Source organism: Spermophilus citellus, assembly GCF_964194105.1.
Source record: "Spermophilus citellus genome assembly, chromosome: 12".
In the NCBI taxonomy this organism is placed as follows: Eukaryota; Metazoa; Chordata; class Mammalia; order Rodentia; family Sciuridae; genus Spermophilus; species Spermophilus citellus.
In genome coordinates this window covers 41959389-41973260 of record NC_138198.1, presented here as the reverse complement: position 1 = coordinate 41973260, position 13872 = coordinate 41959389, and the positions used below count along the sequence as shown (strand labels likewise).

Genomic DNA, 13872 nt, shown 5'->3' with positions numbered 1-13872 from the left:
TCCATGGTTTCCAGGTCTCTTCTCCAACTTTCCCACATGCTGCCCGCCACCCCACCCAGTTCCTCCTGTCACCACTTCATGGGTGGGAACAGCTAGCCGAGAGGCTCTTCGGACCATCCTCTTGACGGCAGAAGTGTCCACTGGCTTTCCCTCAGAGCCCTCTTGACTCATAGGAAGGGACCAAGCCTTTCCCCAAGATGGACTGTCCTTTGCCCTACACACCCCTCTCACCTGGCCTTGTCCCTCTCTGGAACTCATGACCCAGGAGCTGGCCTGTGCAGTGCCTGCCGCTCAGCAGCAGACCACCTCAGCCCCGGCCCCACTCTTCTCAGGAAGAGCTCAGTGACAGCTCTGTGCTCTTTCTGCTGTCCTGTCCCTGGCTTCTGGTGACCCCACGTGCCTGGGTCTCCTCCCAGTCCAGAGCTGCACCCTACATTGCCTTTCTGTCCCGTGCTCACTTACCTCCTCGGTTGGCCTAGCACTGTGCTGAACATGTGCACTCCTTGCCATCGGGATGCATGGTGGCTTGGCAGTTAAGGCGTAGCTTGTGATGGCCCGATGGCCCGACTCAAGCAGCCCCTCAGACTCGGGCTGGGGAGGCTGGTGACTGCTGGGGGACTCTCTGTGGCCAGGCCCTGGGCCTCTGATTCTCTTTTGTGGGAGCCCGTGCATCAGGGTCGGCCACCCTCTGATCTTTGAGTGGCCTTTCTCTGGAGGAAACTATCCATGGTGGCTTTAATTGAAAATCTCCCTCGAGGGGTTCTTTGGCATAAAGTTCAAGCCGCTTTTTCACTGAATGGACTGAGGCACTTTGTTTGAGCACCTGAGGGTTGGTTTAAGCATGGCAGTTTGTTGTGACCCTGCTGGGACTCAGGGTGCTCCCTGAGGCTTGTGATAGGTCGCATTCCCGTGCAGGCTGTGAAGAGTCATACAGTGTCACTGTCATCTGTGAGCCTTAACAGGCCATCCTCCTCTAAAGATGGTGGCATGGGTCAGAGTAGCTGCCACTTCAGTTGTCAGACTGTACGAAGAGACGGGAGAGGCCTAGAGGACGTGCTAGTGTCTGCAGGGCCTTGGCTTCCCTCCTCTGGGGGCCTCTAGGTCCATGAGTGCACGCGTCTGGCCATAGTGCCCCGCAGCCTGGGTGCCCTGTGGCCTGCTCTCCAGCCAGCACACCTGGAGGCTGGGTGGCGCCAGCAGAGAGGTTGCAGCTGTGTGCTCACCACTGAGCCCCGTCACAAGCAGCACCCAGGCTCCCCTGCTGCTGCCTGGGTGGCTGTCCTCCCCGCTGCACCCCAGGGAGAACAGCAGAGTCGCCTGGGTTTTCCCAGCCTCTTCTTTTCCTCGCAGACCAACTCTGACGCTGGTCCAGGCACCCCCTTTCTTGGGCCAGCCATGCTTGTCTGTGCTGGGGAATGGAGGGGAGCTCCAGATGGAGGGTGGTCCTTGTCTGAGGCCCCCAGCCCCTCAGCTTGTGGATGGCCCAGTTGGCTTGCACCTGGGGAGCGTGTTCTCTGCAGGGCATGTCTGTGTCGATGAGGGGGTCTTTGGAAATTAGTATTACATAGTCCTCTTACCCAAGGTTTCACTTTTCAGTTTCAGTTACCCGTGGTCAACCACAGTTTAAAAAAAAAAAAAAAAAAAACTCAAGTGGAAAATTCCAGAAATAAACTTTTTATGGATTTTTAGTTGCACACTTTCCCAAGTCTTGCAAAGAACTTTCACCATAGCATGTTGTCCTGACCTGGACACGAGTTGTCCCTTTGTCCAGCATCTCCACACTGTGTCAGCTGTTTGGCCTGAGATCAGTTGGCAGTTGTGGGGGTATCGGGTCTGTCTCCACACAGCGAGTGGCTCTGGCACCCGTGGGGAGCCTTGGGATGTCTTGTGGCAGGTGAGGAGGGCCGCCCAAGGAGGAACTGCACAGGTGTCCGCTCCTCTCTCCCTAGGGTCCCAGTGGTCACTCGTTGGAAAGCGCTCCGCACCACGCGCATTCTATGAGCATAGTCCTGCACACCAGTGTCAGCTGGAGATTGGCACAGACGTGACGGCTGATGGCACGATGAATATGCCACTGTCTGACTTTCCCATAGTGACTTCCAGTCTGCACCCCTGGGAGCTGGTGTGAGCTGCAGTTGCGGCATCCCCTCGCTCCTGTGGGTCATCCCTGTCACTCATAGCTGCTGGGAGCGCCGGAGCAGTTAGACGGAGGAGTGGATGTCACACTTCTAATTTCATTCTTTTCAAGGGATTACTGATGTCCATTTAATAAAACGAGATTAACCTTGTGCTGCAGGAGTGTTTGAAAGATGTCAGTCAGTATAATCTTGACAGCTCAAAAGAAGTAGTGTTCTCGGCACTCTGAGAATACTGTCCTCTTTCATTGGCCACACAGCAGTGTGTCACCTCCTTTGAACAAGGAGAAATTCTGTGCCTCGTCTATCTGTATGGAAATGAACGTTCAAGCAGCACCACAGAATCTGGCTTTGAGTTGCCAGATGTCTGTAATGAAATACCTAACAAGGCAGCAAAGCAAAAGTGAACGTTTAAAATACTTAAAACCACTGAATGCCACCTTTCCTTGAATGTTTCAGGAAACCTCGTATCAACTCTCAGCTGGTGGCACAACAGGTGGCTCAGCAGTATGCCACTCCACCACCCCCGAAGAAGGAGAAGAAGGAGAAGGTGGAGAAGCAGGACAAGGAGAAGCCTGAGAAGGAGAAGGAGATCAATCCTAGTGTCACCAAGAAGAACACCAACAAGAAAACTAAGTGAGTGTGGGGGGGGGGCGGCTCCGCGGGGGGGGGGGTGCTCCCTGGGGTACACACAGCTAACGCCCCGCCTCTTCCCCAGACCAAAGTCGGACATCCTGAAAGACCCTCCTAGCAAAGCCCTCCTAGCGAAGCCAACAGCATACAGTCTGCCAACGCCACGGCAAAGACCAGCGAAGCGAATCACACCTTGAGGTAGGCGGGGCCAGGACCAGGTGCTGACCTTAGTCACAGTGCAGAGCCCAGGGCCGCCCTGGGGGTGGGCTGAGGAGCTGGGTGGGGACGGAGAGGAACAGGATTGTGATGGGCGGAGCTCAGCTGGCTGACAGCACCCGTGGTGGGTGGGTGACAGGCCCCTGGAGCCCTGGTGCCAGCAGGTCCTGATGGGGTGACGCTCTGCTGGAAGCTGCTGTTAAACCACACCTTTCTTAACCGCTCTTCCCCCTGGCATTTCAGGCCCCGGCTGAAAAACGTGGACAGGAGCATCGCACAGCAGTTGGCAGAAGTGTGATACCAGTAATGTCACTCAGAGCCACACAAGGCCAATCTCGTCTGCCCAAACCCCCTGCCACTGAAAGCAAGCACGCACTACAGTGGCAATGCAAGCTGCTGCCCTGTCCCCACACCTGGTGGACAGGCCGGACCCCCTGGATCCCCACCTGTGCATGCCCAGCTCCAGGCTCTGGCCAAACCTCCGAGGGCTTCAGAGTCCTGACCCGATGGAGCAGAGGAGCGGAGGTGCACCCCAGGGAGAAGGGTCACCACGTACCTGACCCTTGCACGAAGCTGAAGGTCAGTGGGTCAGTTTGCAGCCCAAGTCCTGAGCACCCCAGGGACCCGCCTTCCTCCCTCCCTCCCCGTGGGAGCTGCTGTGGTATGAAGGCGCCCCTCCAAAACCCAGGCCCTGTCCTCGGGCAGTACCCACAGGTGGGGTCTCCAGGAGGTAGCTGGGCAGCGAGGGCTCCTCCCCCGTGGACACCATTAGGTGCCCTGTACCAGGGCTGGACGAGGGCGTGGGGTCCCCTTTCTGCCCGTCTGTCCCAGGAGGAAGAAGCTAGGAGGACCCGGTGCCTGAACTTAGGCTTGGCCTGTAGATTAGGGTTCGTTATAAATTACCCGGCCTCAGGGGCTCCGAGGGGTATGTCTACGATCCCAGCCGCTCTGAGGCAGAGACAAGAGCGTCTCAAGTTCAAGGCCAGCCCGGGCAACTTAATGAGACCCTATCTCAGAATAAAAAATAAAAAGGGTTGGGGGGCGGCTCAGTGGTGGGACACCCTGGGTTCCATCCCCAGCACCCTGCTCCTCTCTCCTCCCCACCTTTGGTATCTTTTCTTTTAGTATTTTTTAGTTGTAGATGGACACAGTACCTTTATTTTATTTATTTATTTCCACGTGGTGCTGAGGATGGAACCCAGGGCCTCGCAGGTGCTAGGTGGGCGCACTACCCAGAGCCACGACCCCAGTCCCCTTCGCACCTGTTCAAAGGACTCACTCCAGTGGTATTTTTGGGGTTTGAGACAGAGCCCAGAGGAGTCTGTCTCTGGGGACAGACAATGGATAACGGCTCCCAGCATGTCCCGCAGGCCTTGAGCCCCCTGCTCTGCCCCTCCTGGAGAAATGGGTGGGCGAGGGAGGCTCAAACAGAACACGTTAGACAGGCTTGACCCAGAAAATCCCAGCAGGACACAAGAGGTGGCCAAGAGCTCCCACCTGTGGGTCACATAACAATCATGCCAACATGTGGCGGAGTGTTCCTGTTCCCTTCCTATTAAGGCTGCCTTTCCAGCTCTGCCACCAGTCACGTGACGTCACTTCCCCCCACAGAGCTCTGTTTCTTCACCTGTTGGACAGGTTTCAGGGTGACCCTCCTAAGTGCCCAGTGTGGGGTAGATCTTGCTATTCCCATCTGTGCAGGGACAGGTGGAACGTCTATTTTCCGTTGCTGTATCAAATATCCAAGGCTGAGAGCTTTATGAAGAAAAAAGGTTTATTTGGCTCAGCTCTGGAAGTTCAAGAACATGCGCTGGCTTCTGCTAGGTTCTGGTGGCTTTTGTGGTGGGTGACATCATACTGGGGTAGCATGTTGGAGGTAGAGCTCACGGGGTGACACAGGAAGCCAGAGACGGTGAGGGACTGGTCTTGCTCTCGCTGTACCAACAAGAACTCATTCCTAGAGACCAGCACTGACACCTCCCCATGTCTTAACCGCGCGGCCCCTCCCACCCGGCCACCCTGGGGACCGAGCTTTCGTCCCAGCGCCCAGCACGGGGGTCCCACTCAAACCACATCCACGCCATGGCCACAGCTTTCTTATTCGTACCTTGGATCTTGGAGAGGAAGCCAGATGGGGTGGGGCGGGGGTGGGAGCTTTACAAAGTGCCATTCTGACTCTGGGAACGCCTGGGTGACCTGCACTTCTCGGATCTACCTACCGGGCACTGGAGGATGCTTCTCGGAGGCAGCAATCTGTAGCCAGATAAATGGGGGACTCTCTCCGCTAAGCAAGGGTAAGCGTGGTTCCTCATGGTTGCCGTGTGGGCGCCCAGATGTACAGGGTGGTAGAAATAACTAAGACAGGGACCCACCCAGGCGGCCGGCCATTCCCAAGGGTGTTGATGAACTGACTCTTTGCATCTGTGGGGACTAGCTTCCCGCCCAGGTGCCTGGAGGGAAACAGAGGTGTCAGATGGCAGATCCGGCTACTGTAGGTAGTGAGCTCCTTGTCACAAGGCACAGGCAAGCTGGGAAGAGGGGGGATGTGGGCGGGGCCTGTGGGGACCACCTGGAACTGAGGGAGGCTGGTCTTGTGTCAAAAGACTCTGAGGGTTGGGCTGGTTTTCTGTGGGGAGTCCAGGAGTTTGGGGTTTGACTTAGAAGGACCACCCACTCCTGGGATCCACTCAGAAGACCCAGGACAAGGGGCACGTGGTCTGCCTTGTCCTCGGAGGGACTGTGGCTCGGTGGTAGAGCCCTTGTCTGTCACGTGTGCAGCCCTGGGGGTCCATGCCCAGCAGGCCAGCAAAAAAATTAAAAAAAAAATAAAAAGCAGTGTCCTCTCTGAGGTCCATCCTGAGCGGCACATGTCCCCCCTTGGAGGTGGACAGCCCAGTCCCGGCTGGGAGGTCCTGGACATCTGGCTCCAGGGATCTCGAGTGATCTCAAGATCCAAGTGACCTGGAGAAGGGGAACTTCTCTGGCTTGGACCTCGGACCTTGGTCCATCCTCGGAGGGCTGCGGTGAGGGTCCCAGCAGCCGGGGCCAGCCCAGGTCCAGTGCCAGGGGAGGGAGTCCCGTGGCCCTGCAGGAGAGGAGCAGGCACCTCCAGATGTGGCCCAGGGCTCAAAGCTTTGAACATGCAGCCAGCCCCCAGCCCTCCTCAGGACCCCTCCTAAGGCAGGATTAGATGAGCCCCGGCTCTGATCTGGGCTTCATCCTCAGTGGCTCTAATTACTGTGGGAATCCAGGAGTGGCGCTGGCCTCCTGCACCCTGCACCTCGGGCACACACCCAAGTGGCCCCTGAGCCTGGAGCGCACACGTATCTGGGCCGCCATCCCGTTACCGTAACGAAGGCCTGACATAATCAACCTGTGAAGAAAAAAAGGGCCCCTGGGCTCACGGCTCTAGAGGTTCCACTCCATGGCCAGCAGCCCCTCGCTTTGGGCCTGTGGCAGCACATCCAGGCAAGAACACAGGATCGAGCAGAGCCCTGCAAGTCGTGGCCAGTAAAGAAAAACAGAAGAGGAGCCTGGGGTCCCACAGTGCCCTTCCAGGTCCCCCCCCCCCGTGGCCTGAAACCCCCCACTAGGCACCATCTCTTAAAGATCCTGCCCTCCGCCCCTCCAAGAGGCCCAGGCTGGGGCCGAGCCTTGGTGGGGACATTCCAGATCTGAACTTCTGAACTCCATACCCCAGTGATCCTGAGCCCCAGGCGTGGCCCCTGGGGTGGCCCAATCACCAGCGTCCACCCCAAGTGTCAGAGATAGATCCTAGGGTCCGGCTGCCCCAGGGCCAGCTCCCTCCTCTGCGGCTGGCCTTGTGAACCAGGCAGGAGGCCCCCTGAGGCTGGGGCAGTGGGCGTGGGCAGGGCCAGGCTTGAGGCCTCAGCTGTGGGGGTGGAGAGGAGTTTAGCGCCCACAGAGGCGTCTGGGTGGTGGCTCCATGAGCGGCTGGTGCAGGAGCCACAGGATCTTTGCTGTGACGCCATCCAGATGGGGACCAGTCCCTCCGTCCCTCCCCAGGCTGCCACCTCCCCTCCCCTCTCCGGTTTGTGGGGCTCTGTGAAAACCCATCACTCGTGTCACATCCAACCTCCCCTGGCCGTGGGGCACTTGAGGGAGACCCAAGACCTTGCTGGCTGTGCGGGGGACTTTCCTTCTGCCCTGGACAGCTCTTGGGGCTGCTGGGACACCTGCTCCCACCCCCACCCGTCTGCGCCCCCCTGTGCCTCGCTGGGCCCATTAATTAGGACTGATGGCATTACCAGGGACAGAAGGCCTCCTCCAAACGGAGAACGGTCCTCCGCTGACCTGGTTCAGAACGTCATTGTCACCGTGGCAGCCTCACCACATTAAGGTAAAGCCCGGGGGCAGTTTTGTGGTTCCAGCCGTGAACCCGGCCACCCTGGGGGAAGGAAGCCTGGGCCCCGGACGTAGGAAGACCCGGGATGGAACCCTGCCACAGCCACTGGCTGTGTGTCCTAGGAAAATTGCTCACCTTCTCTGGGTCGCCGTTTCTTTATTACCGTAGGTGGGGCAAATGTTACTAGTGAGAGCGTGGCCTGATTCCCCCGTGGGTTTGATGGAGGAGCCAATCATGGCGACGTCCAGTACCTTGGTTGTGTCCTAGGCCTGGCCAATGAGGCCGGGCCTGTGAGCCGGGCTGGGTCCTTGGTCCAGTCGGTATACACGGTGCTGGCCTGGAGGAGAGACCCTCCCTCTACCCTTGGCTGGACCACGGTGGTGGCCGTGTAGAGCCGGGCAGCAGTGCCTCTGGCCCTCTTCGGTGCCCTCAGTTCCCTCCCCAGCCCCTTTCTCCCACCCCAGCCCAGCCACAGAGCGCTGGCCCAGCAGGTGCGAGCCCAGGTCTCATATATATATATATATATTCCTATATTACATAACAGCCACAGCAGGGTCTGAGAGGACACTCCCTAATCAATTACAGTAATGTTTTTGCAGTGAAACATAAGAATATTTATTCTACATGATAGAATAAGCCTGTGAATAGCCTCATGTCAGTTTAGGTCAGGCTTTATTGCCAGATGAGGAGGGTTAGTTGAGATGTTGATGGCAAATGAGTTACAGGCAAGAATAAAAAGGCATGTTTGATTTTCAGATGTTTGGATTTTGCAATTGTGGATGAGAGGTTGCCTTTTAAAATGTTCTTAGTTTGAAAAATTAAGTTGGCTACCCTGTACAGGACCCCAAGATGTTTTTTGAAATTTCACTGGTCCACAAAATCTGAAAGCATAGGAAACACTCCTTGAAAGCTATTGAAGTGAGTGTAACTATACTTTTATATTCATCCCTAGCCAATAATAATGTCCCTTTCCATTTTGTTTGCAAGGAAATACATCGTCAGTTATAATCTTTGAATGTTGCAAGATTCCCAAACATGCTTTTTTAATTGAAATAATCAAATTTATCTTGTGGCAATTTTCAGAGATTAGGGCAGGATGGGTTGCAGTCTAAACCCATCTACAATGTGAAATGATGGGTTAGGATTTTCCTAAAGGAATGGGTTCTAGCCAGAAAGGTCTTCTTGGTTGTATTTGTTTTGATTAAATAGAATTGTGAACATAAGACTTGAGGTTGGTCTGTGTTGGGTAAGGACACAAATATCTATGTGAATTTAGGTTAACTTTGGCATTTGTAGTTTATGTGCCTATTCATCAAATGGAGCTAGTAGTTCCCACCCAACAAGTACAAAATGAGTTAGCAGTCATGAAAGTACTTGGATGAGGAGGACACTTTAACATGTCAAATGGCTGTTTTGAGAAATAATTTATATAGTATGAAGCAACAAAATAAAAATAACACAGATATACAATTTTTATCCTAGCAAATTTGTCCAGAAAGTAGACTTCGTACTTTATCCTAGCTAGGCTATAAAAAACTATTGCTTAAAAACTCTATTTTTCTTAGCCATTGTGTCAGTTATTTATAGAGTTCTAAATTTAAAAATCTACTAAAATCTAAATTTAAAATCTACTACACAGGTACTTTATCCTAGCTAGGCTATAATTAACTCTTGCTTAAAAACTATATTTTTCTTAGCCATTATGTCAGTTATTTATAGTATTCTAAATTTAAAATCACCTTTTTGCCTGCTTTGTGAAATTATTGATCAAACTAGAGTGGAGTCAGCATGCAGGCAATGCAGAGAGCAAGCCTTCCTGTTTTCTCTCAGTATTACAGCTACCATTTCAGAGACCACTCTGCTTCCATCTGTCAGATTAAGGCTCTTTCTAGGCCACGAAGATTCTTTGGTTAAGTAGTTTGGTATTGTTTTTCTTGGTCTGCCTGACAGTCTGTCTTTGTTCAGAGTGGTAGTGGTTTAGATCGCTAAGTTGTCATTCCAATTGATATGGTTGGATTAATATCTACCATATTTATAGTTGCTGTTTATTTGTTGCCTTGTTCTGTGTTCCTGTTTTTGTCTTGTTTCTTCTACCTTGTGTGTATGTGTTTTTTCCCACTGCTGGGAACTGAACCTAGAGTCTCATGAATGTGAAGCACGTATTCTTCCACTGAGCTACATTCGTGCCCTATGACTTTTGTGGTTTTAATTAACATTTCTGTGATTCAATTCCCCCCTTTTTGGCATATTTAGTTTTTATAGTGTTGCCAGTATTAGTTAGCTTCTTATTAGTATATCCTATAAATACATAACTTTCTAATACCCTTATTAGAAATACTCTATAAAAAGAAAGGACTTAGTTTGGCTCAGGGTTTGGAGGTCCATGATCAAGTGGTCCTGTATCTTTGGGCCTCTGGAGCGCATGGTGGAGCAAACTGCTCACCTGATGAACTAGGGGGCAAAGAGATGGAGAGCAGGGCCCGACAGTCCCCTTGAGAGCACTGCCCCAGTGACCTAAGGCCTGCCTCTCAGAAGCTCATGACACTTCTCATAGTGCCACCCTGGGGACCAAGCCTTTATTTATTTATTTTTGGTACCAGGATTGAACCCAGGGGTACTGACACTGAGCCACATCCCACATCCCCAGCCTCTTATTAAGTAGCTTAGGGCCTCTGCTAAGTTGCTGAGGCTGGCTTTGAATTCTCGATCCTCCTGTCTCGCTGGGATTTTAGGTATGCACCACTGTGCCTGGCCCCAGGTTTTTATTGTATGAACATTTGCAAACATTCAGCATCATTCATGATATACATTTAGAGGTGATCCAAGTCTATTTTCAGATAACACTGGTATTTCAAGATTCATGGGTATTTTGTAATAAAATATTGCTAATTCCTTTCTCCATTTTACTTATACATAAACACACATAATTGAACATGTTGCTGTTGTTATTTTGAATAAATTTTTATCTTAGACCAATTAAAATAAGAAAAACAATGCTTTTAATTCTACCTTATTCCTACTCTGATGCTTTATTTTCTTATGTAAATCTAGAATACTGACTTATATAATTTTCCTTCTCTCTAAAAAATTTTTTTGTTCTATTTTTTAATTTGTTCTTTTTAGATATACATGACAGTAGAGAGTATTTGGACATATTATACAAGCATAGAATATAAGTTATTCTAATTGGGATCCCAGTCTTGTGATTGTACATAGTGTGGAGTTTCACTAGTCGTGTATTCATGTATGAACATAGGAAAGTTATGTCTGATTCATTCTACTGTCTTTCCTATGCCCATCCCCCCCTTTGTCTTTATTTCCCTTTGTCTAATTCATTGAACTTCTATCCACTCCACCATTGTGTTTTAGCATCTGCATATCAGAGAGAACATTTGGCCTATGGTTTTTTGGGGACTGGCTTATTTCACTTAGCATGATAGTGTCCAGTTCCATCCATTTACTTGCAGATGCCATAATTTCATTCTTCTTTAAGGCTGAGTAATATTCCATTGTGTGTATATTACATTTTCTTTATCCATTCATCTGTTCAAGGGCACCTAGGTTGGTTCCGTAGCTTAGCTATTATGAATCGAGCTGCTATTGATTGATGTGACTGCATCACTGTAGTATGCTGATTTTAAGTCCTTTCTGTATAGATCGAGGAGTGGATAACTGGGTCAAATGGTGGTTCCATTCCCAGTTTTCTATGGAATCTCCATATTGCTTTCTAGAGTGTTTGCACCAATTTGTAGTTCCACTAGCAACGTTTGAATGTACCTTTTCCCCCACATCCTTTCCAGCATTTATTTTTACTTATATTCTTTTTTTTTTTAAGAGAGAGAGAGAGAAAATTTTTAATATATTTATTTTTTAGTTTTCGGTGGACACAACATCTTTGTTTGTGGTGCTGAGGATGGAACCCGGGCCGCACGCATGCCAGGCGAGCGCGCTACCACTTGAGCCACATCCCCAGCCCTTTACTTATATTCTTGATAATTGCCATTCTGACTGAAGTGACTTGGAATCTCAGTGTAGTTTTAATTTGCATTTCTCTAATTGCTAGAGATGTTGAACATTTTTTTTCACATATTTTTTGACCATTTTTATCTCTTCTGTGAAGTGCCTGTTCAGTTCCTTTGCCCATTCATTGCTTGAGTTTGTTTTTTGGTGTTAGGTTTTTGAGTTTTTTTGTGTATCCCGGAGATTAGTGCTATATTTGAGGTGGAAGTGTCAGATTCTCTCCCATTCTGTAGGCTCTCTTTTATGTTCTTGATTGTTTCTTTGCTCTGAGGAAGTTTTTCAGTTTGATCCATCCCATTTGTTGGTTCTTGATTTTATTTCTTGTATAAATAATTTCTTCTACTAATTTTTGCAGGCAGATCTACTGGCAATATATTTCCTCAACTTCTTTTTTTTTCTTTTAATCTGAGAAAGGCTTACTTCTGCTTTGCTTTCAAAGGATATTTTTACAGTTTTAAGAATTCTAAGTTGGAGGTTTTTTTCCCCCCTCTCAACACTTTAACTATAGTCATATGTTGCTTAATGGAGCACGCATTTTGAGAACTATGTCATTAGGTAATTTTGTCATTGTGTGAACATCATACAGTGTACATAAACGTTGATGTTATAGCCTACATAGCCTGCTGTTTATATAGGATGTATTGGGTGTGTGTGTGTGTGTGTGTGTGTGTGTGTGTGTTTTGCTTGTAGCTCCTAGGGCCATGATGAACAAAATAATTTGAGATTAAATTAAGCATGAGAAAAAATGATGGAAATCATGAGATGTGTTAAACATGTGATATATCTGGTTACTGCCATTGTAACATAGTGTGCTGTTTTACAACAAAATTCTATTAGTAGAAGGAGTGAACTCTAAAATAATGATTAAAGAAATAGCATAGTAAATACATAGACCAGTAGCAGTCATTTATTACTATTATCAAGAATCTATTTGCTATATATAATTATATGTGCTATACTTTCATATGACCAGTGGCACAGTAGATTTGTTTATGTCAAAATCATCAGAAATATGTGAGTTATGTATTGTGCTGCAATACTGGGATGGATTTGACATCACTAGCTGATAGGAAAGTTTAAATTAGTTATAATCTGTGGGACCACTGTTGTTTATGTGATCTGTCATTGACTGGAATGTTCTCACATGGTATAGGCATGACTGTATTTCACTCCAGTCTCCTCTTGTTTACCTCATTTCTGAGGATAAGTTGTCTATAATTTTTTTCTTTGCCCCGTTTAGTTGAAATTTTGATTCTCTGACCTCTTTCAGGATTTTTTTTCTTTGTATTTGATGTTCTAGAATTTGAAAATGATGTGTCGGGATGTAGTGTTTTGGGTATTCATCCTCCTGATCTTCTATGCCTTTCCTGAATCAGTGGGTTAGTGTCTGTCATTAATTTGATATTATTGATCATTATAGTTTCAAATATATATGTAATTATATGTATATTTATGCATATGTATATTTATATTTTGCACTGGGGATGGAACCCAGTAAAAAGTGGACCACATCTTCAGCCCTTTTTATTTTTTATTTTGAGACAGGGTCTTGCCAAGGCTGACCTCAAATGGTATATGCCACCGCACCCAGCTTGGTTAGTTTTTTCTTTTCTCTCTTTTTCTTTCTGGAGTTCTCATTGTGTGTGTTACTGCTTTTGGTCTACAGTTCTTGGATCTGGTATCATTTTCTTTCTTTTTGTTTTCCAGTTTTGGTGATTTCTGTTGTGCTATCCTGAAGCTCAAACAATCTTTCCTTAGCTGGTGACTGGATTTCTCTGGAGTTTTTCTCTCTCATACTTGTCCATATGAAACTTCAGCAGTTTGCTCCAGTTTCCATACCTCAGCAGTAGTTCTTGTGGAGATTTATGCCTTTTTATTTTATATTATTTATATATTTATTTTTTTTAGTGGTTGATGGACCTTTGTTTTATTCATTTATTTATATGCGGTGCTGAGAATCGAACCCAGTGCTTCACACATGTGAGGCAAGTGCTCTGCCACTGAGCTACAACCCCTGCACTGAGGTTTATACCTTTGAACTTCTGCTCAGACAAGCCACAATTCTCTGTCTCATTAATTTTGGGGGGCAGCAGTTAGTCCTGGTAGGCCTCTCTTTTCTCATAGTTCTACGATAAATTATTGTTTTTTCAGTTTCTTCAGGTTTTTTTTTTTTTTTTTTTGGTTAGAATTGAGTGACAATTTCTGGCTTCTTATGCTGGACTGCAAAGTGGAATTCCAAGTTCATTGTTTTTGATTTGTTGCAAATTGTGTTTTCTAATTTCATTTTTGGGTTGTTCATTGTCAGTCTGTAATTATGTGAACTTTCCTGAATTCCTTTATTAGCGCTTTTTTTGGATCTGATTTTCTCTTTATAGGATTATGTCCTTTATGAGTGGGAATTACTTCTTTCTTGCAAATTTGTATGATACTTAGTTTCTGTTTCCTTTTCTTTCCTTTTCGCCTAATTGACTTGGCTAGAACTTCCTGTACCATGTTAACGTG

At 48.4% G+C, this 13872-nt stretch overlaps 1 long non-coding RNA gene and 1 pseudogene across 9 annotated transcripts in view; one reads left to right on the top strand and one right to left on the bottom strand.

The window, feature by feature from the left end:
• Positions 1 to 3282, top strand: part of LOC308631620 (RING1 and YY1-binding protein-like) — a 53456-nt pseudogene extending 50174 nt beyond the window's left edge. Inside the window, exons 3-5 of the transcript XR_014024318.1 lie at positions 2595 to 2771; positions 2854 to 2966; positions 3228 to 3282. The product of XR_014024318.1 is annotated as an RING1 and YY1-binding protein-like (transcript). The remainder of the gene's footprint in view (positions 1 to 2594; positions 2772 to 2853; positions 2967 to 3227) is intronic.
• Positions 3283 to 4823: 1541 nt separating this feature from the next.
• Positions 4824 to 7853, bottom strand: LOC308631877. 8 transcript variants are annotated; one of them, XR_014018368.1, is made up of 6 exons: positions 7486 to 7853; positions 7253 to 7298; positions 6680 to 6876; positions 6223 to 6478; positions 5204 to 5434; positions 4824 to 4919 (listed from the first exon to the last, which is right to left on the bottom strand). It is a non-coding gene; the product is annotated as an uncharacterized lncRNA (long non-coding RNA). The 8 variants fall into 8 exon arrangements; XR_014018369.1 differs by having other exon boundaries at positions 6278 to 6478; XR_014018370.1 differs by having other exon boundaries at positions 6389 to 6478.
• Between the last annotated feature and the right edge of the window lie 6019 nt (positions 7854 to 13872).